Genomic DNA, 19,513 nt, shown 5'->3' with positions numbered 1-19,513 from the left:
CACATGGCTTTCTGAAATACTTCAAATTGATTGATAATGGCATTCTGAGGTCAAATATTTTTGTATAATGATGAGTCTGACTACTAAATTTTATAACTGACTATTATTATCCCAGACAAACAATTTCCTGTATATCTGTGCTAGTTACACAACTCTAATATCACTCTGCAGTCTCACACAGTACAGAAATCTGCGCTCATCTTGGTAATTTTGTATGTAGCCATGGAATAAATGCGTAATTGATACTTTTCAAGTTATAACTCTCAGCATCCTTAACTTTCAAGACCTTAATTTTGTAGGTACTCTATTGGAAATCATGCTTAGCTTCACTATAATAGCTAAATGCAGCCCATAGATTTAGGCTTGTAGTTCTGGGGCAAGAAGACCATATCAGGTAATAGAAAGTTTTGAGGTTGTTTTGTGCAGCCCATCTTTCTCATAAAGAACACAGTGATCAATATAAAGTAGGTCTAGTGAGTGGTTTAGAATAATACAATCATTTGCAATAGATTTATTTTTAAATAGGTTTTATTCATCCTAATGAGGGCTAATCAATAGTTCACAAGCATCCTAAAAGCTTTTTTTCTGCCTTGTTTCAGTTTTCTCATTTACTGTACCATTACATTGTGGAAAACTTGTCTATATAAGCAGATTTAACTCCAGGCAGTTTTTTTAATTGTTTTTGTATTAAATACCGAATGCATTTTAATCTTATTTTTGGCTTGTGTAGCTTAATATTACAGTTTTGTAGTACATATCTAGTTTGTGCTTCAAAGTAATGAACAAAGCATTCAGTATTAATAAATGTAGCCTTACATATTTGTTTTAAATCTGTTGGAAGCCTTGTTCTTTCAAATATGAAAATATATGATCCGACTGGTGCTTAAATTGATAGCCTACTGCACTTCAAATACCTTAAGGGCCCCATGAGAATCAATATCGTTGGTAGAGAATACTGGTCTGGAACAAGAACAAAGGCCCATCTGAAGTCAAAAGCTTAATGGTGTCCTAGTTGCTATAATCTAGAACATGTACACGCACTTGTCAAACCATCTGTGATCTCTGCCCTAGGTCACACATCAGTTGAGGTGAAGTAAAAGGTTTGTTAATTAATGCAACAGGAAATGTTCTCTTTCATCTTCTCACTGTAAACAAATCATTAGATTTGATCACAGCTCAGTGCCGATCAGCTGCTTGCCCGAAGCTGGTATGAAAATAGATAAGATCATTTTGTAACCTCTTTTGTGAAACTTCATGGCAAAGCTTGAGACGGTGTTAGACTTCATCACTGTTAGATAATGTGTGCCTTAAGAGGCGTTCGCAATGACGCCGATTTGCAAATCGTGTTGTTAATTTTATTTGATTTTTTTGTGGATTTTGCTCCCTCAACCGCAGTTCATTTTCTCTCTATGATTCATCCACAGGTTGCATTGAGCACCAATTTCCTCCTGCCTCCCTTAGTGGGATGGTTCTGCATGACAGGGAGGGTATGGTTCTGTAAACCCCTCTCTGTCCTCCAGTCCCCATCCCATAAACCCAGTGGACCACAGCCATAGTGTTCCCCTCAATGAACATCCCACTGGAGCCCTAGATCAGGTAGGCTAAGTCATCCACATTGGGCTTTACAGACACAGACTCTCAGTGACCCCAAGTATTATCTAACACAATACTTTGCTTCTACCACAGGTTACATTGGGTGTCCATTCTCTGCTGCCTCCCCCCGGTGGGATGGTTCTGCATGACAGAGAGGGCGTGGCGCCATAGCCCCCTCTCTTTGAGATCTCTCCCACCTCATAAACCCAGTGGACCACAGCCATAGTGTTCCCCTCAATGAGCATCACTCTGGAGCCCTAGATCAAGTAAGTCAGCAGATCATGCTGAAGCTCAAAGCTGTATTGAAATAACCTGAACTGGCAACAGCTGAGACTGTGGAGTAACTCACTAGAAGTTGTGATGGTACTGGACTGCGTTCTTAGTAGCGTGACAGTAGCTCAGCTGTTTTCAAAATAGTTTAGCACTTCTTCCAGTAACAAGCTATTTTCTCCAACTAGTGGTGGCATGACTAAAAGTTACATCACCGCTGTTTATGTCACATTATTATATCACATGCAGCCCCTTGTGTACCAAGGCAAAAATCAAATACTTGTAACATAATATTGGGTATTAATTTTAGTGATTCAGACTATTTGTTCATGCATTGTTTTGTAGTGAAATCATTTGTTTGTTTGATTGTTTTCAAACTGTTGTGTGCCTAGTAACTTGTATCGGGGCACACAATAGTTTCGCTGCCATTTGTTTTATTCTCATTTGGATTTAAAGGTAGAAGCAGCTTCTAAAACAGTAGTTGGAATAGTCCTCTGAATGTTGAAGTCACAACTGTCAACTAATGTCATCTCTGCAAAGGTAATCAATGAAGCCCATAAGACAGTTTTTTCTGTTTAAACATGTAAGGTATTCAGCACGGCACAACTTTTATTTTATTTATTTTTTTCATCTGCTAATACAACAATTGTGGTTGATCAACAGACTTTACAGTTGTAATGGTAATGTAACCTGATTGTGCCTCCACTTAATTTGTTGCTGTTTTAAATTTAAATTATATTTCCGCACTCAAACTTAAGAGATTTAATTAACAGCATAGATTTAAATGATGTTTGTTGACCCTTGTTAATAAAAAAAAAGTTACACATAGGTCCATAGAGGACAAAAATGTCCATGTCCAAAAACGGTCAAATTTGGTCTCATTTTAAAGAAGACCCATGGCAGATTATTGTTGAAGTAAAATAAATTTAAAGAGTGAAACAATTTTTTTGATAGAGGTTTAAATTTATGAAAATTATTTGAACAATATTTTATATATTATGAAACATGTTTAACTCTAAAACTGCTAGAAAATCAAAGCCATAAATCTAAATAAGTTGTGTTCCAAATTTGAGGGTGATATCTAAAAAAATTAGCTTTAAGTTAGATTTTGTTTGGGCACAGTATCAAATTTTCCCCATTCGATGCCAGCTCCACTGGTGCACACAGTGGTTGGATTTGTGATTTGCAGTACAGTAGAATTTTCTCTCTCAAATATTACACGCACGCACACAATTTATTTTTATTACACACATACAAACCACACTCTGACATCCATATTACCAACACACCCACACAATTATAGCTGCATAATTTATCCATTTGGCTCTAAAATATGCAGAATCAGAAAACAGCAATAAAGTGAGTATTGGCTGCAATAAACCTGAGAAAATGGCACCATCTGGTAAAAAATAGTAAAAAATGTACTTTTGAAGCATTGCCAACAGAATGAAAGCCTATTAACAAAGACTGCATCATTTTATAGTAAAATGGCCCTAGGATTAAAAATTGCATTTGACCCCAATTTCAATGGGGACATTTTTGTCCTTGAGGTCCTGAGTGTAATTTTTTTGTGTGTTACTACTAAATAGATTTATGGAGGTGAAGTAGTAAAATTCCAATAAAAATGTATGCACTTGTGCCAAAATGTATGCAGTTGGCATTAACACAGGCAAAACAAAACAAAACTGAAAAAGACAAAAATATCCATAAAGACACTCAAGGGTTAAATAACCCACTTTTGCTGTTTTCTGTATTGTTGTCTTTAGTACTTTAGAAGGACTTTCCACCCCCCTTCTTGGCTTGCTTGGTTTTTTGTTTTAGTTCCACCCACTCTGAAATCTAATTGGACTAAAGTACCGATCCTCATGCATATTGATCATCAAATAAAATAGAGGTTGATTTAAGAAAGTTACGAAACATTTACTATTTTGTAGAAGAGAAAGTCATAATAACTGGAGGAAATTAGCGACCTGTCTTGCATTACTGTGTTTGAACTTTCCTAAAAACTCCAGCATTTAATGTATTAATTATGAGTGCAGATCATCATTTTTTTTGGAATGTATTTTTTGGTCTACGTCACCTGGGAGAGCATTGTGATTGCTTTAATTTTTTATGTATTAATTATGAAAAAATTTCATTCATTCTGTTTTCACAAACAGGCTTATATTCTTAGTATGTAGTAATTATTTCAAGTAAATCCAACCAGCTACATTAAACAAAAGATTTACCATGCCGCAGATTAGAGGAGTGAGAAAGAAATGGGTGCTTTTTTTATTCTTCCACACTTTCACTTGAATTACATTATATTAAAGGAGCTAAAAATGCAATAAATTAGTAACGCACAAAATTGCAGCAGTATTTAACTGCGTCTCTGTGCGCATTTTAAGATGCAGAGCTTACAATATATGCACACAGATGTAGGTAAAAGCTGTCAGATGGTATACACACTAGTCATCAATGCACACTAGTCATCAATATTACACAAGCTGTAATCAAATGCAAAAACCCACGACTAAGGCCGGTGACACACTGGATGCGTGGCGTAAGCGTGTCAGCTGCGTGGCGTGTCCGTTTTTATTTCGGCTCCCATGTTAACAGGTTAGAGCTTGCACACTGCCTGCGTGACACGCGCGTCTCAGGCGCGGCTCGAGCCGCGCGGAAAACGCGTGTATGCTAGAAATAGAACCGACGCCTATTTTTCACGCGACACGCAAGCGTCTTGGAAGCGTTTCCAAGCAAAATTGAATAGGAAAAGATGTTTATATGACATTTTGACACGAATACATATTAATAAATGTCATTTTGATGTTTGAAAGTGTCTAGGGTTCGACATAAATGCAAATATAAATGCAATTTAAAAAAATATTATCGATTTTCAAATACTGCACCTGTCAATACAGAACGAAATATTCTATAGCCTATATTGCCGTCAACACTGCCGACGTTGTCTTTGCTGCTATATATTTATGTTTAATATGAAGTATAGGCCTTCCACAACTCTCTCCCCATGTGTCAAATATATCACCAATATGTCACCTAGCAGCAGCAGCGCCGCGTCAGACACGCTTCTGGTGTGCAAAGACATGGAAAACGCGACGCAGCCGCCACGCAGCTGACACGCAACAGAAACGCCACGCTCACGCCACGCATCCAGTGTGTCACCGGCCTAAAATATAATTTGCTCCCTTTCCTAATGTATGGACAAATGCTCATGCTAATCACTAAGTTGCTTGGAAACCAGCTGAATTGACAGACCAACCTCTTAATATGAGGGTAATCACTGACTTGCATGAATTAGTCGAAGACCCTAATGGCTTCTCAATTCAGTTTGGAAAAAAGGCAGTTCGTTTAGCTTATATGATGATTGCATGAGCACGGCTGGGTTTTCTTTCAAAGGGTTTGTGCTGATTGTACGGGGCTCTGACACCTGCTTTCTTAGCTGTAGTCATCAGACTTTTCTTTACTGCTTCCGCATACTTAAGCCGTACTCTCCCAGCAATTTTCCCCATAATTATCGGATTTTGTTTGACATGTGTTTCGTGTTATGGAAACTGTGATCTTTTTCTGATGTCAACAGTACAGTGTTATGCAGTAAGTTTTGTGTAATTTAATGCTGGTTAAGCTCATTAACAAAAAAACAACATCAACAACAAAAAAAACATTATGCTCTCTTTTCATGATTAATATTCATTTAATTTGTATTCAATTTAACGGTTGCTCCTTTGCTAGACTGCAGCCTGGGGTCATAGGAGGTGAAAAAAGTAATATGGGGGCTATTGGAGAATCAAGTGCACTGCATGCTCAAGGGTGCGATTACACTGAATAGAAATGAGAACTGTGGAGAATTTGTAGCACAGTGGTTTGTATTGTATTATGAAGGGTTATTTATTTGTGTGCATGACAGAATATGTCAATGAATGAAGCCACCAAACAGAGGTAGATTTCCATATCAATGTTTATTTAATTTTATTATCACTATCAAAGTAAATGCAGTTATAAAATAACAAACATTGATTCTTTATTTCCCAAACTGCATAAGAATGCACTGACCTTAGTTGAAGCTAGACTTGTTTGCATGCTAGCGAAGCTAACACTAGCTATGTTTTCCATCCACTTATTTTTATGCGCCTTTTGGGATATTGCATAAAAAACACTGGATGGAAACGGCAAAGTGCACATAAACTGAGTCGGATAAACTTTTTATCCGATTAGAAAACATGCGCATAAACTACGATGGAAACACAATTACCATATAAATTACTCTGCGCATAATAATAAAAAATAAAAAAAGTCATGTGACTTTGGAATGGGACAGCATAGCTGGACTAACCAGCGGACCGATCTTGTTGCACAGCATCTAAATTGCTCTTTTGGTTGTTCTGAAATGCCAAAGGAAAGACTGTTGTCTAAGTGGTAGATTATAATTATCTCCCAGAACTGTCTTACACGACTGCATTCCCAAAAAGCAGGCATCCACCTCCGAAAGCAAGGTAACTTTATTGCATTTCGTCTGTGCGCTCTGAGGCACAGGTCATTTGTTATAGGCCAGGGTATACTAAATCATTATATACAGTGGCTTCTCCTACTGCAGAAACTTCCATTTTTCTTAATGATATTTAGTGGCAGTTTATCAGGAAGGATGATTTTTGCTCTCTTCGGCTCACTGGATGGAAACGGTGCTTTATTCGTGAAGGTTTTATGCTATATTCCAATTTTGTGCATAAGATATATTAACAACTTTGGATGGAAACATAGCTACTGTAATTTAGAGCTGTTCATATTCTCTCTCTTTGTTTGTAGTTATGTAACTAGACTTAATGCATATTGATACTGTAGTAAAGATTTTACAGCGAAAAGACATGTCCCATGACCTAAGGTGGATGTTTTTAGAATAATACTAAAAGGTCTTTTTACTTGCTAAAAAAGTGTAAACTATCAATGAGATGAAATAATGCATGTAGTAGATTGTGTACAAGAGTTTCTCTCAGCAACATTTGGGAAATGTTGATAATTGTACATGCCTTAGAAATGTATGTATCAAATATGATAGAGTAGGCTTTATGGGGTTAAAGTAAACATCCTGAATCAAGGCATAAACAATGAATGTGTCAAACAATATGCTCCCACCCCATGCATAGGTCCTATATATTCACCAACCTGCTGAATAATAGATTTAAAAAATGTAGTTTTGCACATTTTGAGTGTGCCTTGAATCATGTCAGATTTTTACAAATAACTTTGGTTATATTTCTGCACTGGGAAGCTCACGAATAAAAAAAAAAATAATAATTGGATTAATTGGCACATCTTCAAAGAATGAGTCACGACTGTTGCTTCAGCCTCACACTGTGTTCAGATTTTCAGGCAGAGCCGTATACATTTTCTCTCTCCTCTGTATTGCTATGGGGAGGTAGACAGCAACAGTGACTCCACGGCTTCTCATGGAGCAAACCATTGACAGATCGAGGGGGACGGCTGTGTGCAGTCAGGCGTGGGATTTGTCCGTTTTGAAACTTCCTCGCTCCGCCGTCGGTCTCCTCTACGAGGGCCTCTCCCCTCTACTGTTGAACTGTGCCTCATTAGCTCACTTTTATGAGAAACCTTTTCTCTTTTCGCCTGGCGTGAGTGCTGATAAGAGTGTGTAAACAATGCTTTTCATCCCCTCTCTTTCGGTGCATGGTGGTCTGTCCCTCTCCCTCAGTGACATACGTTGCTGTTCTGTCCGCGCGCGAAGTGAAGTGATTAGTGTAGCTCTCGACGAGAAGGAGCCCTGTATCCTGGGAAATGGCGAGACACGCGGCCATAGTTCGTGCTGACAGAGGGGTTAGCGCAAGTGTCGTGGACTGTTCTCTGACCGGACAGGCTGTGTTGGCCAGCTTCATAGGTGACAGCTGAGCCCTGCCTCAGGTGCGTGAGTGAGCGAGAAAAAGAGAGAGCAAAAAGGAAAATCCCTCCCACTGTTTTTTTTTCTTCCATAAGCAGGTTGTTTACCTTTAGGCATACTCTCTGTGTGTGTGTGTGTGTGTGTGTGTGTGTGTGTGTGCGTGCGTGCCCGCGTGCGTGCGTGCACATACGCGTGGGAGAGTGTGTGTGCCGAGCATGTGAGGGGACTGCAGGCCTCCCAGAGTTTCATAGTTTGTTTGTGTGCTCAAGGAAGTGTGAGGAGAATGTACACATTAACATGGAGAGTGAGTGACCAAAGTGAGCACAGATTAAAATGTTATTGTGGATGTCGTGAGGATGGTTATGAGGATTTTTGTTTTTGTACTTGTAGAAAGGGTGAGATCCTACAGTTATGTCTCTTTTGAAGTGTTCCTCACATTGTGATCTTTAGGATATTTCATCAGTGTTAAATAGGATACGATTTATGTCAAATTAGGGTTAAATAGTTTGTTTTTCTGGGTTTTTCCTGGGTCAACAATGGTCTTCAGTGGTGGCGGATGAACACATGTTTTGGTTATTTCTGGTATCACAGTGTTACCTGTTTTGTGTGTGTTTTTGAGTTTTGTATGTATATGCTTCTATTGATAAATCAATAGACCTTCAAGTTTATCAAAGTATCTGGGTAAACCCTTGTGATAATGGGTCTCTTCATACTTAAGATGAAGTCTCAATATACTCATGATATTCTACTGACAGGAAATGCAAAGATGTTAGATGTGTATGAAAAGAAAGTTTATTTAGACAGTCACATGATGGCAGTGCCTCTTGGCAAAAAAAAAAAAAAATAGGCTACAGTGTGCTTTTATCCACTACTTTCACAGATATTTAATTATAGCTCCATTAAATAGCCCCACAACTTAGCAGATATAAGATGGAAGCATCAGCTTACATGCAAACTTTCTCAACCAAAGACTGATGACTCAGAGTTTATAAACAGGATCAAGCTGACCTATAGACAAGATTTATAACTGTCCATCAAGTTCTGTAATACAGCTTTGCAGTTAAAGCATTTTATCCAATGCATTTGGTGAGGGAATTTGAAATCTTGATTGGACTTTGCCAAATATTTCTTATCTAGCAAGAAATATGAGCTTCAGCAAACAGCAGACGGTAAGAGAAAGACTAACTTCTCAAAATATTTTTCTTCTTAAAGTACAGTGCAGAGGTGTAAAAATGATGTCAATGTGAACATACATGCATTGATTAAATAGAAATATCAATCCTCTGGAAGATTAGGCCACACAAACGGTGTGCTGTTAAAGATGATTTGACTTTCCATTATCTTAACGAACTGGAAATTAAAAAAAATGTGCTGTAAACCATCCAAAACATGTTTCAGGTAATTCAAGGTAAATATCTGTGTCCCAGGCTATTACTACGGTTCTGCAAATGTTTTTGCACAGGTCACGCATCTATTTCTTTTGACGTTAGCTTCAGCTGATGTGGTTAACTCGTGCAATATGAGCAGTGCGACTGGTTATTCTCAAGTCTAAGCACAGGGATCTTCATTACCAGTGTGGGTTGGTTTTTCTCAGCACTTGAGCAGGGCTGAACAATGAGCACATTGGGGCAAGCTGTTGATAATAACAGTAAGGGCCGCACATGCACGGGAGTCATTATGTCCTGGTGGATTTTCTTAAGGATCTAGCCTAATTTCTGAACAATTTTGCTCATTCACATGCATGATCATGTTTCACATTCTCCAGAGCAATGAAGTGAAAGCTTGAGTGCCTCAAAATATGGGGTAGTAAACTCAAAGGTGCATTTACTTCTTCCAAACCTTCTTAAAGAATTCTCAAATGTGTGAATTAGGGATTTATAATGGTATAGATTGTTTTATTATTTTCAGAAGATCCTTCAGCAGTGATTAAAGGTGCTCTAAGTGATGCCGGGAGTGTTGACATTCGAATTGTTGTCAAACAAAACGGAGGCTAGCTAGACCCTCCCTCCTCCTCATCCCGTCTCCTCCCTCCTCCCCTCCCCTCCGGCATAAAGGAAAGTCAAAGTAGTCACTAAAAACAAAGTTAAGTTTTACTGATACTTCATTCAATGTGTAATGTCACCAAGTTAGATAAATGCTTTTATATATTGCAGAACAGAATGCAGAAAAAGAGAAACATTGTCTTAAAATCGTTTCGCCACCTGAGGTTATAACTATAGCTCCCATACAAGCACGCAATAATAGCAAGATAACGTTAGCTTCGCGTTTCCCAGTGAGCATAAACAACGGCGGCGGCGTAAACAAATTTAGTCAAAGTTGTCAATAGCCTATAAATGAACATTCAAATCCATAACAAACAGTGTTTGTTTGCGTATATGCGATACGTTAAGATATGCGCTTTAACAACAATCATTCACACAAATTGTCGCCCTACTGTGAATTTGCTTGACCATTTATAATAGAGATTGATCGCTAGCTGAAACATATATGTTGTATTCACCAAAGCTAACGCTGACTGCATAGTTCTAGCTAATTACATCCTTGTGTTGGTTTGGCGAACATGAACGTCAATTTAGAAAGAAAAATGGATTTACCTGTTCTGCAAAAACAGAGCAACTGAATGTCTGATTGGAAGCCCTTCTGCCGGCGGAGTTCTCGCCACATTTCGAGGGTTTTTCCGATGTAAATTCGGGACTTCGCGCATTCCTTATCCTTGTCCCTCTTCTTTACAATTTGTTCATCGGAACGTCGTCTCTTTAGTCGTGTGTCGGCCATAATTCGAAACTTCGCTCTTCATGCTTCTCTCTCGTCTCCACACCCCCTTCATGTCCACGCGCACTAACCCCCAAACCACACCCCTCAAATACTTCTTGTCGGTGATTGGCTGGAGCACTGTTTGTTGTGTTTCGTGGTGCGGGTGAGCCCAGTTTGTTTTTGTTGCCGTTTGTGGAGCCTGTGGTGTCTAGAGAGACCGGGTTTTTTTACAGTGTGTTCAGGGGACAGGCAGCTAGCGGATAGTGAGGAGATGTTTGCTGTATGTGACAAAAAATGTTTTGGCCTAAAAAACGCGTGACATCACTTAGAGCACCTTTAACATTTTGAAATGAGAAATTTGCTAAAGCTTGTGAAGTTGTGATGCAAGAAAATTGCTGTCTCTTTCTACTATAAAGGCAATTTTCAGGTTCAAGTGTTTAAATGTCTTGGATTTTTATTTTATTTTATTTTTTTCAATTTAAATGGGCCTGTTTAAGGCAAATTTGCTGGAAATGGAGCTGCCAGGGATTAGGGGCCACTGGAGGTTTTCAACAGACCCACAATAGCAGCCTGTTCAGGCCTTGCAGATCAAAGCGCACTATGCCTGAGGAGCCAGCGCTGGTCTGGGTGGCGGCCTCCCCGAGTGGAGAAACAGAACACAAGATATGGCGAATGATCCTCTTCAAACTGAAGGGATTGACAAAGTTCCAGATTACTGATAGAGCAGGAATTACTTTGGAGTTCAGTCTTAGTTTGCTGTCCGAGGTTAGCATTAAATCATGCTGTTGAGGCACCAAATTATTGGGTGGTGTTACCTAGTGGGTAAACATCTGAACCAAAAGGGTTATAGGTTCGTTCAGCTATTGAGATACTTGAGCTAAGCCTTAAAGCTCAAGATGCTCCAGGGAAAATCTGGTGCCATCATGTGAAATTTAAAATCTATCCATCAGCTTCTTTAGCTTGCATTTCTTTTAATGTGGGTCATTTATTTGAACATCACGAGTTAACATCTGGTGTTTTAATCTGGTGTGCTGTCTTAAGTGTGGTCTTTCCATTTAAGTGCTGTTAACCTGGGCTCAGATCAGCCTCAGCCAGGCATTTTCATTCTCTGTATTGCAGTTATGATCTTGCTTTTCATCATCATTGAAGTCTTATTAGCTGGAATAACATGCTTTTTATCCATACCCAATATACTTAATACCCAATATATTTGTATACCCAATATTAGTATCAACGGGAACTGTAGTCTTTTGTTATTAAGTTTTGTTTGTAGACAAGTAAACGGCTCTGTTGGTTCTGAATACCCTTAATGGTATGTTGTTCAATGGTACGTATGCTTCTATGCATCACTATCACAAAATGCTGCATATGCTTTGGTATTCCTTTAAATGTGAAGCTTGAATGTGTCCTGTTTCTATGGTTACATTCTGCAACTGAGGACACCTGATTCTTTTAGGGAACATTGTGCATTTGCCTGTGGTGGATGAAGTACTTAAAAGCCAAACTTGAGTAAAAGTACAGATATCTTAACAGAAAACGACTTTGGTAAAAAAAAAAAAAAACAATGTTGCTATTACTAATAGGTAGAGATGCACTGGTCGACTGGCCTAAATCGGAACCGGACGGTTTTTACTCCAAACAGACAATCAGCAACTGTTTTTTCGTTTTATTCTGGACGATCTTTATACCGGACTTGCACACAAACTGCATTGCAATCATTTCCCAAATTGTCGTGTGTGTGGAAATATTATGAAGTCTGTAAACAGGATGTTAACACATGCAGGCCAGAAACGGGACACGCTAAAGACGGATGCAAAGAGGAGAGGCAGCAGAGAAAATACTGTACCAAGCACAGCGAGCTCACTGTTCAAGATGTTTGAAATATAGGTGGAAAAATGTAAATATTGAATTTGGGGTGGGGGTTTATATGAATGTACATCTGAAGGGAAACTGACTGTCTTCAGAAAAGTTCTGATGGCATTTTCTTTTATCTCCGTATAAAGGATTTTATAAGCTGTTCCATAAGCGCCACCTACTGTAGAGAGTGATTCTTTATTCAGACAGTCTGCTGGTTTTGTTTACAATACAGTTTGAGCAAAAAAAAAAAAAAAGTTTGTGAAAATGAAATGGCAAAATGTTAATGTTTTTTTTAATTTTTTAATTTAAGTAAACAGTAAAAAATAAAAATCATAATAATCAAGTTTCAAATTGCTTCATACTGTTTAATGTGAATTTTTGGAAGACTCCATGATTGTTCATTCAAAGATTTAGTCAAAATGACAATTCTGCTAAATTCTGTGTGGTAAACAACACCTGCGAACAAGCACACAAATGATTTGGAAACTGTACTTTGTCTTCCAAAATATCTTGCATCTCTGCATAATGCAGTCTAGCACTTCTTGGGCTGTGATGCTGAATAGCCTTTCACAGGCCGCTGAGGCAGGTAAAGGAGTCCATGTGATCCTTCCCAAATAAGATTAATACAACATCATCACTTTCCTCCTGATTGCTCTCTTCACTATAACAATATTTGTTTACTGTAGAAATTAAATATAGGTTCACAGATAACAGTGCGCAAGTCCATATTTTCGCCTCTTCTTTCGCGTTTGAAATCATTTGAATGTGTAAATTGGCAAGACAAAACACATCCAGATGATAAACTTTCACTCTATGATGGTTAAATTTAGCAGTTAATCCGCGAATCACATGCGTACAGAACCGTGGGGCCTGGTCCTTATGGATCACGGATCAACTGTGATCCGTTGCACCCTTATTAGCAAATAATAATTAATGAACACACTTATCATGATTGCTATCTTGGATAAATACTACTCCAGTAAGTAAACATGTCCCTGTCCCAAAAATGATTGGTACTCAATAGCACTTCTGTTCCCTCCATGTTTTCGGCTGTGCATCATTTATTTTTACCAAGCATGCGCATCCCTGCTCATGTTGTCTCATACCCATTCAGATTGTGGCATCATCCTTTGTCCAAGTTTTTTGGAAGAATCGCGGCTGCGATTAACTTAAGATCGGAAGATTCTTTATTCCCACCTGTAAAGCATCCACCAGAGGCTTGCAGTACTTCAATGGCAACTTGACCTGGTCACGTTTGACGGTCGGCAGGTTGATTGTTGGAAGTAGCTACCCCATCTGGGCATTTGCTTCTGCTTGCAAGATGTTGGTTGCCTGGGCGACTGGGCTCATGGCAGCAGCATACTCTGTGAGGAATGCAAGCTCATCTGGATTAAACCTGTAAAACAACAACACTGTTTTATAAAACTATAGAAATATTCATCTTACTCAACAAAAAATTGCTGGATGAGTAATTAACTCAAATTGACCAATGATAAGTTGGGAATACAGTTAGTGCCTAAGAAAGGGTTGGAAAACACATTGACAGCAGTCTTTCCATTGCCTTGAACAAGGAGTTCCATCTAGTAGCATTCAGCGCAGCAGCTGGAGGAAGCAAGCATCTTCAGGGGAGCATCTTTTTAAAGTGGATAATCACACTGAATGTGTTTTTGATCTTAAAAACACAAGGCGCATAACAGTTACTAGTAAAGAGCTGCAGCGCTGATAAATGGAAAAGAAGGTGAGCATGAGACGCGGGTCAACGGTCAGACGTCCATCTAGCCGTGTTTTAGGGCTGCAACTAACGATTATTTTGATAATCGATTAATCGGACGATTATTTTTTTCGATTAATCGGATAAAAGTTTTTTTCCCATTTAATTACGTTTTTTTGTTTATTATAACTAAATAAAACCCTAAATCGGGGTATTTATGTGTAAAAGTGTACTTTAAAAAGTGCAAAAGCCACACATTGAGTTTTACTAATATACTCTTTAATTTTGACATAGTGGCAACACTTGTCCATATATCAGTAGTTAAAGCCATTCTGCTGTTGGTGGTGTTTATAGAACTCTTAATTTTTGGGAATGCCTCCTGGTACTTCCTCTCCATTAATTTTGTGAAATATATAATTTAAATTTTATTTTAAATTAAATGAATTATAAGGATATATTGATAAATTAAATATAGAAAGACTGAAAACAAGCATGTGAACGTAGTAGAGCCGCAGTGGATCGCGTTTGAAAAACAATTAAAACTTAATAGTAGACAAATGCAATAAAAAGAGAGTGGGATGGAGGTACGCAGCAAGCTAACAGGCTTGATTAAAAGGACAGGAAAAATGATGCATTAGTGCACAAGCATTCGCTGAAAACCACTGCCTACAGTGACTAAAAAACAATCTTTTACTGCTGCTGTTATTAACTGCCTTTATATTTAGTGCTTCACTTTGTAAACACCATTTAATTTAACCTATTTCTGCGGTAGCGCTATTTTAATCCATCACTTATGTTGCGAGCGAACTGATTGCGCAACCTGACGCTCGAGACAAAATACATCTAGTGTGACTGTCCCGAAGTTAGTAAACAAAGCTGTTTACACGGTAGCATTGAATTAAACTAGACTATACCATTTTCACATCTTCATATAATGAGGATATACAGTTTTTGCTTAGCGTGCTGATGTTTCACCTTCATCCGTGACACCAACGTGTTTCCGCTTCATGTGTTCGTGCATCACTGTGGTACTTCCATGCCACACAAGCTCAGCGTTGCATAACTTGCAGGTTACAATCTAAATTTGCTGCATTTAATGTAAAATGCTCCCATGCTTTAGTTTAGATGACTTGGGACGCAAACTTTTTTTTCTGCCGCCGGTTGATCTGTACTCTCTGCCATTTCGCGTGTGACTGTGTTGTCATGAAAGTGACGTCATCAGTAAATGCTCCCCTTGACGTGAGCAGACCAACTAATCGACAATGACATTCGTTGACAACGATTTTCATAATCGATTACCGGTATTATCGATTTTATCGATTAGTTGTTGCAGCCCTACCGTGTTTACATAGAAAAACAAGAAAAAGCTGCAGAGCTGACAGATTGATCTGACAGGGCTTTGTAATTAATAATAATAATAATAATAATAATAATTTGTTGCATATACAGGGCTTGAATTTCGGCGAGGGATTGCGGGTATTGCGCATAATTTTAATCATTCCCGCAGGTCTCCCACTTATAATGCGGGAAATTCCCGCAAACATTGATTCACTTTAGCATGTAGGTTGTATTGGTAAATTAATCCACACAGATTATAAAATCAAATCAGTCATTTTAAAACTGTCTGCGAGACGCAATTTCACAAACAGCGTGAGTGATTCAGCGGTGCTGCGTCTTCTATCTCTCGTCTCTCAAAATTATGTCAATTTTCGCTCTTGGTGAGTATCCTCTAAACACAGTCGGTTATGTCTTAAATAAGCATATTTCGCACGTGACCGTATAATGAAAACAGGATCCGTGCACTATAGCTCTTAAAGGGACAGCAGCCATATGTGTCTGTCATTAATTTGGTTGTCAAAACAACAAAATATAGCTTTCATTTGAAGGAATCAGGATTAATAGCCTATGTATTTAATTTAGTCAGGACTAAAATACTACCCAGTGTTATTTTACATTTGATTACTTTATTCAGTCTCTGTAGTATTTCTGAATACTAGTGTTAGACCTAAGCAAAAACTTTTTATTGGTATCTTTATTCTATTGTATTTATTTGTGCCTCTTTTTTCAATTTAATTCAAAGATTGAAATCAAGCTTCCTTGTGTAGTGTAAATTCTTAAGAACAAAATTACCCCATTGTAAAAATGCAATGAGTGAGCATACATTTCAAGGCGAGATAAATGTAATAATACAAATAAAAAAAGGTCTAAACTCCCCCCTCAATTTAAAAATCCCCCCCCATAAGAATCACCTAAGGGGGGATTTCCCCCCCATTTTCCAAAATGAAATTCAGGCCCTGATTTATATAGTGCTTTTCTCTGTACTCAAAGCGCTTTAGATATGGAAGTGGGGAATCTCCTCAACCACCACCAATATGCAGAATCCACGGCAGCCATAGTGCTCCAGAACTCCCACCACACACCAGCTTATTGGTGGAGAGGAGACAAGAGTGATGAAGCTAAGCAGTATATATAAACAGTAAATATGGGGATGATTAGGAGGCCATGATGATGGACAGTGGCCAATGGGCAAATTTGGCCAGGATGCTAGTGTTACACCCCTACTCTTTTTCGAAGGACATCCTGGGATATTTTATCACCACAGAGAGTCAGGACCTCGAGTTGAACGTCTCATCCGAAGGCCAGTTCTTTTTGACAGTATAGTATCCCCAGTATAATAATCTTGTGCTTTGTTCACACATAGCATCATAATGATAATTTACTGATAATGTTACTACTTACACACAAAAATTGCCAGCTGATTTATTTTTATTTTTATCCTGTTACCAGCAAACACTGTATGTGTAAAAGGGGCTATTGTCTTCAGAAAGCTTGATTTTCATTATAATTGAATGCTTTTCTATGTATTTATCCGATCCGACTTTCAAAAACGAGGAAAAACACAAGCCAACAATATTAGCAGTACCACTCTGAGATGTTCACAATTCTTTCATCTGGAGTCTGAGTCAAGTCTGAAGTCTTTTGTCACGAGTCCGAGTCGAGTCTTATGCCTTGCACAAAAAAAAGTTCTCATACTCAAAAATCATATTGTTGTCAGCGCCAATGGCCTCGTGGTCAGTGCGCCGACATGTAGCGCCTTTGCGCTCGGGCGGCCCGAGTTCGAGTCCCGGCTCGTGGACCTTTCCCGATCCCATACCCCGTCTCTCTCCCACCTCGTTTCCTGTCATTTCTCTACTGTCCTGTCACAAAAAAAGGAAAAAAAATAATTGTTTGTATTATATAGACTAAATATATGATCTTTCTATTATCTGTTTTGTTTGTAATAAAGGTCCTAAGATTTAAGGGATAATGTAAATCCAGCTTGTTACTTTTGTTACTCCATTACAATGTATAAAACAATCGTCCTGGCAACAAGACAGGTAGTTATTTTAAATACAATCGCTAGTTGACGCAAATTGGCGCCAGCCAGTCGCGGTTTGTTATACAGCAGTTTGTTATAAAGCAATGTTGTTATTGACGACAGTCATTATCTGAAAATACAAGACCTCGGAATGTTTTAAGTCAATAGAAAACTGTACGCATGCTGATTGCGATACGTTAAGATATGCGCTTTAAGTAATAATAAACAGGCCTATTATTAAGTAATAATAAAGGCCTAATAAATGGATTAACATCCTTCTATCTCTTCTCTCTTATAGACATACATTAAGAGAGAAAAAAGCTGCATAAAGCCTACTTCGAAAAGATCAATAAAAGTAAAACATAGTCCGATAGGTTTAAAGGTCCCATGGCATGAAAATGTCACTTTATGAGGTCTTTTAACATTAATATGAGTTCCCCTAGCCTGCCTATGGTCCCCCAGTGGCTAGAAATGGCAATAGGTGTAAAGCAAGCCCTGAGTATCCTGCTCCGCCTTTGAGAAAATGAAAGCTCAGATGGGCCAATCTGGAATCTTCCCTATATGTCGTCATACGGGGAAAGGTTACCTCCCCTTTCTCTGCTTTGCCCGCCCAGAGAATTTGGCCCGCCCATGAGAAAATGAGCTATGACCGTGCAAGCGCGAAATAGGTTTTTCCTTGAGAGACATCATGGCTTGCAAACGAGCGAAGCATTGCAGTTGCTCAGTGTTTGGATGTACAAATGAACACAAAAGTCTTTTTTAGTTCCTTCATCCGAGCCTCTGAAGAATACAGCTTTAGAACGATAGCATATCAGAGCAACATGAAAACCCAACAACGTAGGCTAGCGTTAGCTACATGATAATAACTGAGGCACCAAGGCTGAATTTCGGGAAAGAGACTTCAGATACAGTATTAGGGGACCACTAAAGGCCAATTTATACTTCTGCGTCGAGTGTACGCCGTAGTGTACGTCGTAGGCTACGCACGTAGGCGACGCCGTCGTGAGCATTTATACTTCTGCGAATGTCTGTGTTGCTCTGCAGTTACACCGCCGAAACGCTAGTTGGCGCGGGTGGGTTTTAATGTTCCACTGTGTTTACATTCCTCGCGGCTGTTTTGAGTTTAGGTTTCTACGAGCAATGGCGACTGAAGGAGTCATACAGATGGCTGTATTTCCGCACTTCTTCAAGCAATCTCTCGGTCACTTGGTCTATTTCCATGGCTCTTCACTGATCTTCGGAATTTAAAAATGGCGGGCGGGCGGTACAGAGTGCAGAAGATCATTCCGGAAATGCGTAGGTGGAAACGTGATGCTATCCAGCCGACCAATCACAGATCTTGCGGTCCGCGTCGCCGCGACGCGTAGTTACATTTTTGAGGAGGTGCGCGTCAGGGTACGGCGAAGGGTACGACGTATGGTACACGTCAATGCGTATGCTACGCCGTACCTTCTACGCGCACCCGACGCAGAAGTATAAATTGGCCTTAAGGCCTATATAAAAGCATCCAAAAAGCAGCATGTCATAGGACCTTTAAAGACTAGATTTTATTTGTTAATGTTTTAACAGGCTTGCAATCCAAAGGAGCCATGCAGATACATACACCACAGTATAATAATGTGACTATTTTGTAGATGCAAAAAATCTCATAAAATTTGATGTTGTCATTCTGGTGTCTTTAATTATTTTCCCACATTCCTTGCATCTAGTCGATTTGACATGTTAATAAACCCAAATGAAAGCACATACGGCACGGTTATCATGGAACATTCATTATGACATTTCGGAGTTTAAGCGCAATATACAGACATGCGTAATAAAATTCTATGATAAGGGTCCGAAATACTGCTACACGTAGGGAAATATATATGACGCAGAAATTATAAAACTATTCAAATAAAACACAAATTCTTTTTTTATTATATCAAAAGTTAAGGATTAAAGACTGAGTAGTTTTTAAAATATTCACGAGTCCTTTGGTCGTGTCCGAGTCAAGTCTGAAGTAATTTCGGGTCGAATCCGAGTCGAGTCTTAAGTCTATTAAAATGCGACTCGAGTCCGAGTCTCTAACTCGAGTGGTCTCTAC

The 19,513-nt window shown here is 38.8% G+C and overlaps 1 protein-coding gene across 4 annotated transcripts in view; it reads left to right on the top strand.

Moving 5' to 3' along the window:
* The window catches only part of ncoa1 (nuclear receptor coactivator 1), a 77,509-nt gene that overhangs the window by 9,086 nt on the left and 48,910 nt on the right, over positions 1-19,513 (top strand). For 2 of the 4 annotated variants that reach the window (XM_082148163.1, XM_082148164.1), the window contains exons 2-3: positions 1,425-1,596; positions 1,687-1,859. The gene's annotated coding sequence lies outside the window, so the exon portion shown is untranslated. Of the gene's footprint in view, positions 1-1,424; positions 1,597-1,686; positions 1,860-7,013; positions 7,771-18,352; positions 19,183-19,418; positions 19,490-19,513 lie in introns of those variants that run through there. The other 2 variants (XM_082148162.1, XM_082148165.1) reach the window with 2 other exon arrangements.

This window comes from Leuciscus leuciscus, assembly GCF_965113295.1.
Source record: "Leuciscus leuciscus genome assembly, chromosome: 19".
NCBI lineage: Eukaryota > Metazoa > Chordata > Actinopteri > Cypriniformes > Leuciscidae > Leuciscus > Leuciscus leuciscus.
The sequence above is the reverse complement of the archived record's forward strand: the minus strand, read 5'-3'. Positions and strand labels throughout refer to the sequence as shown.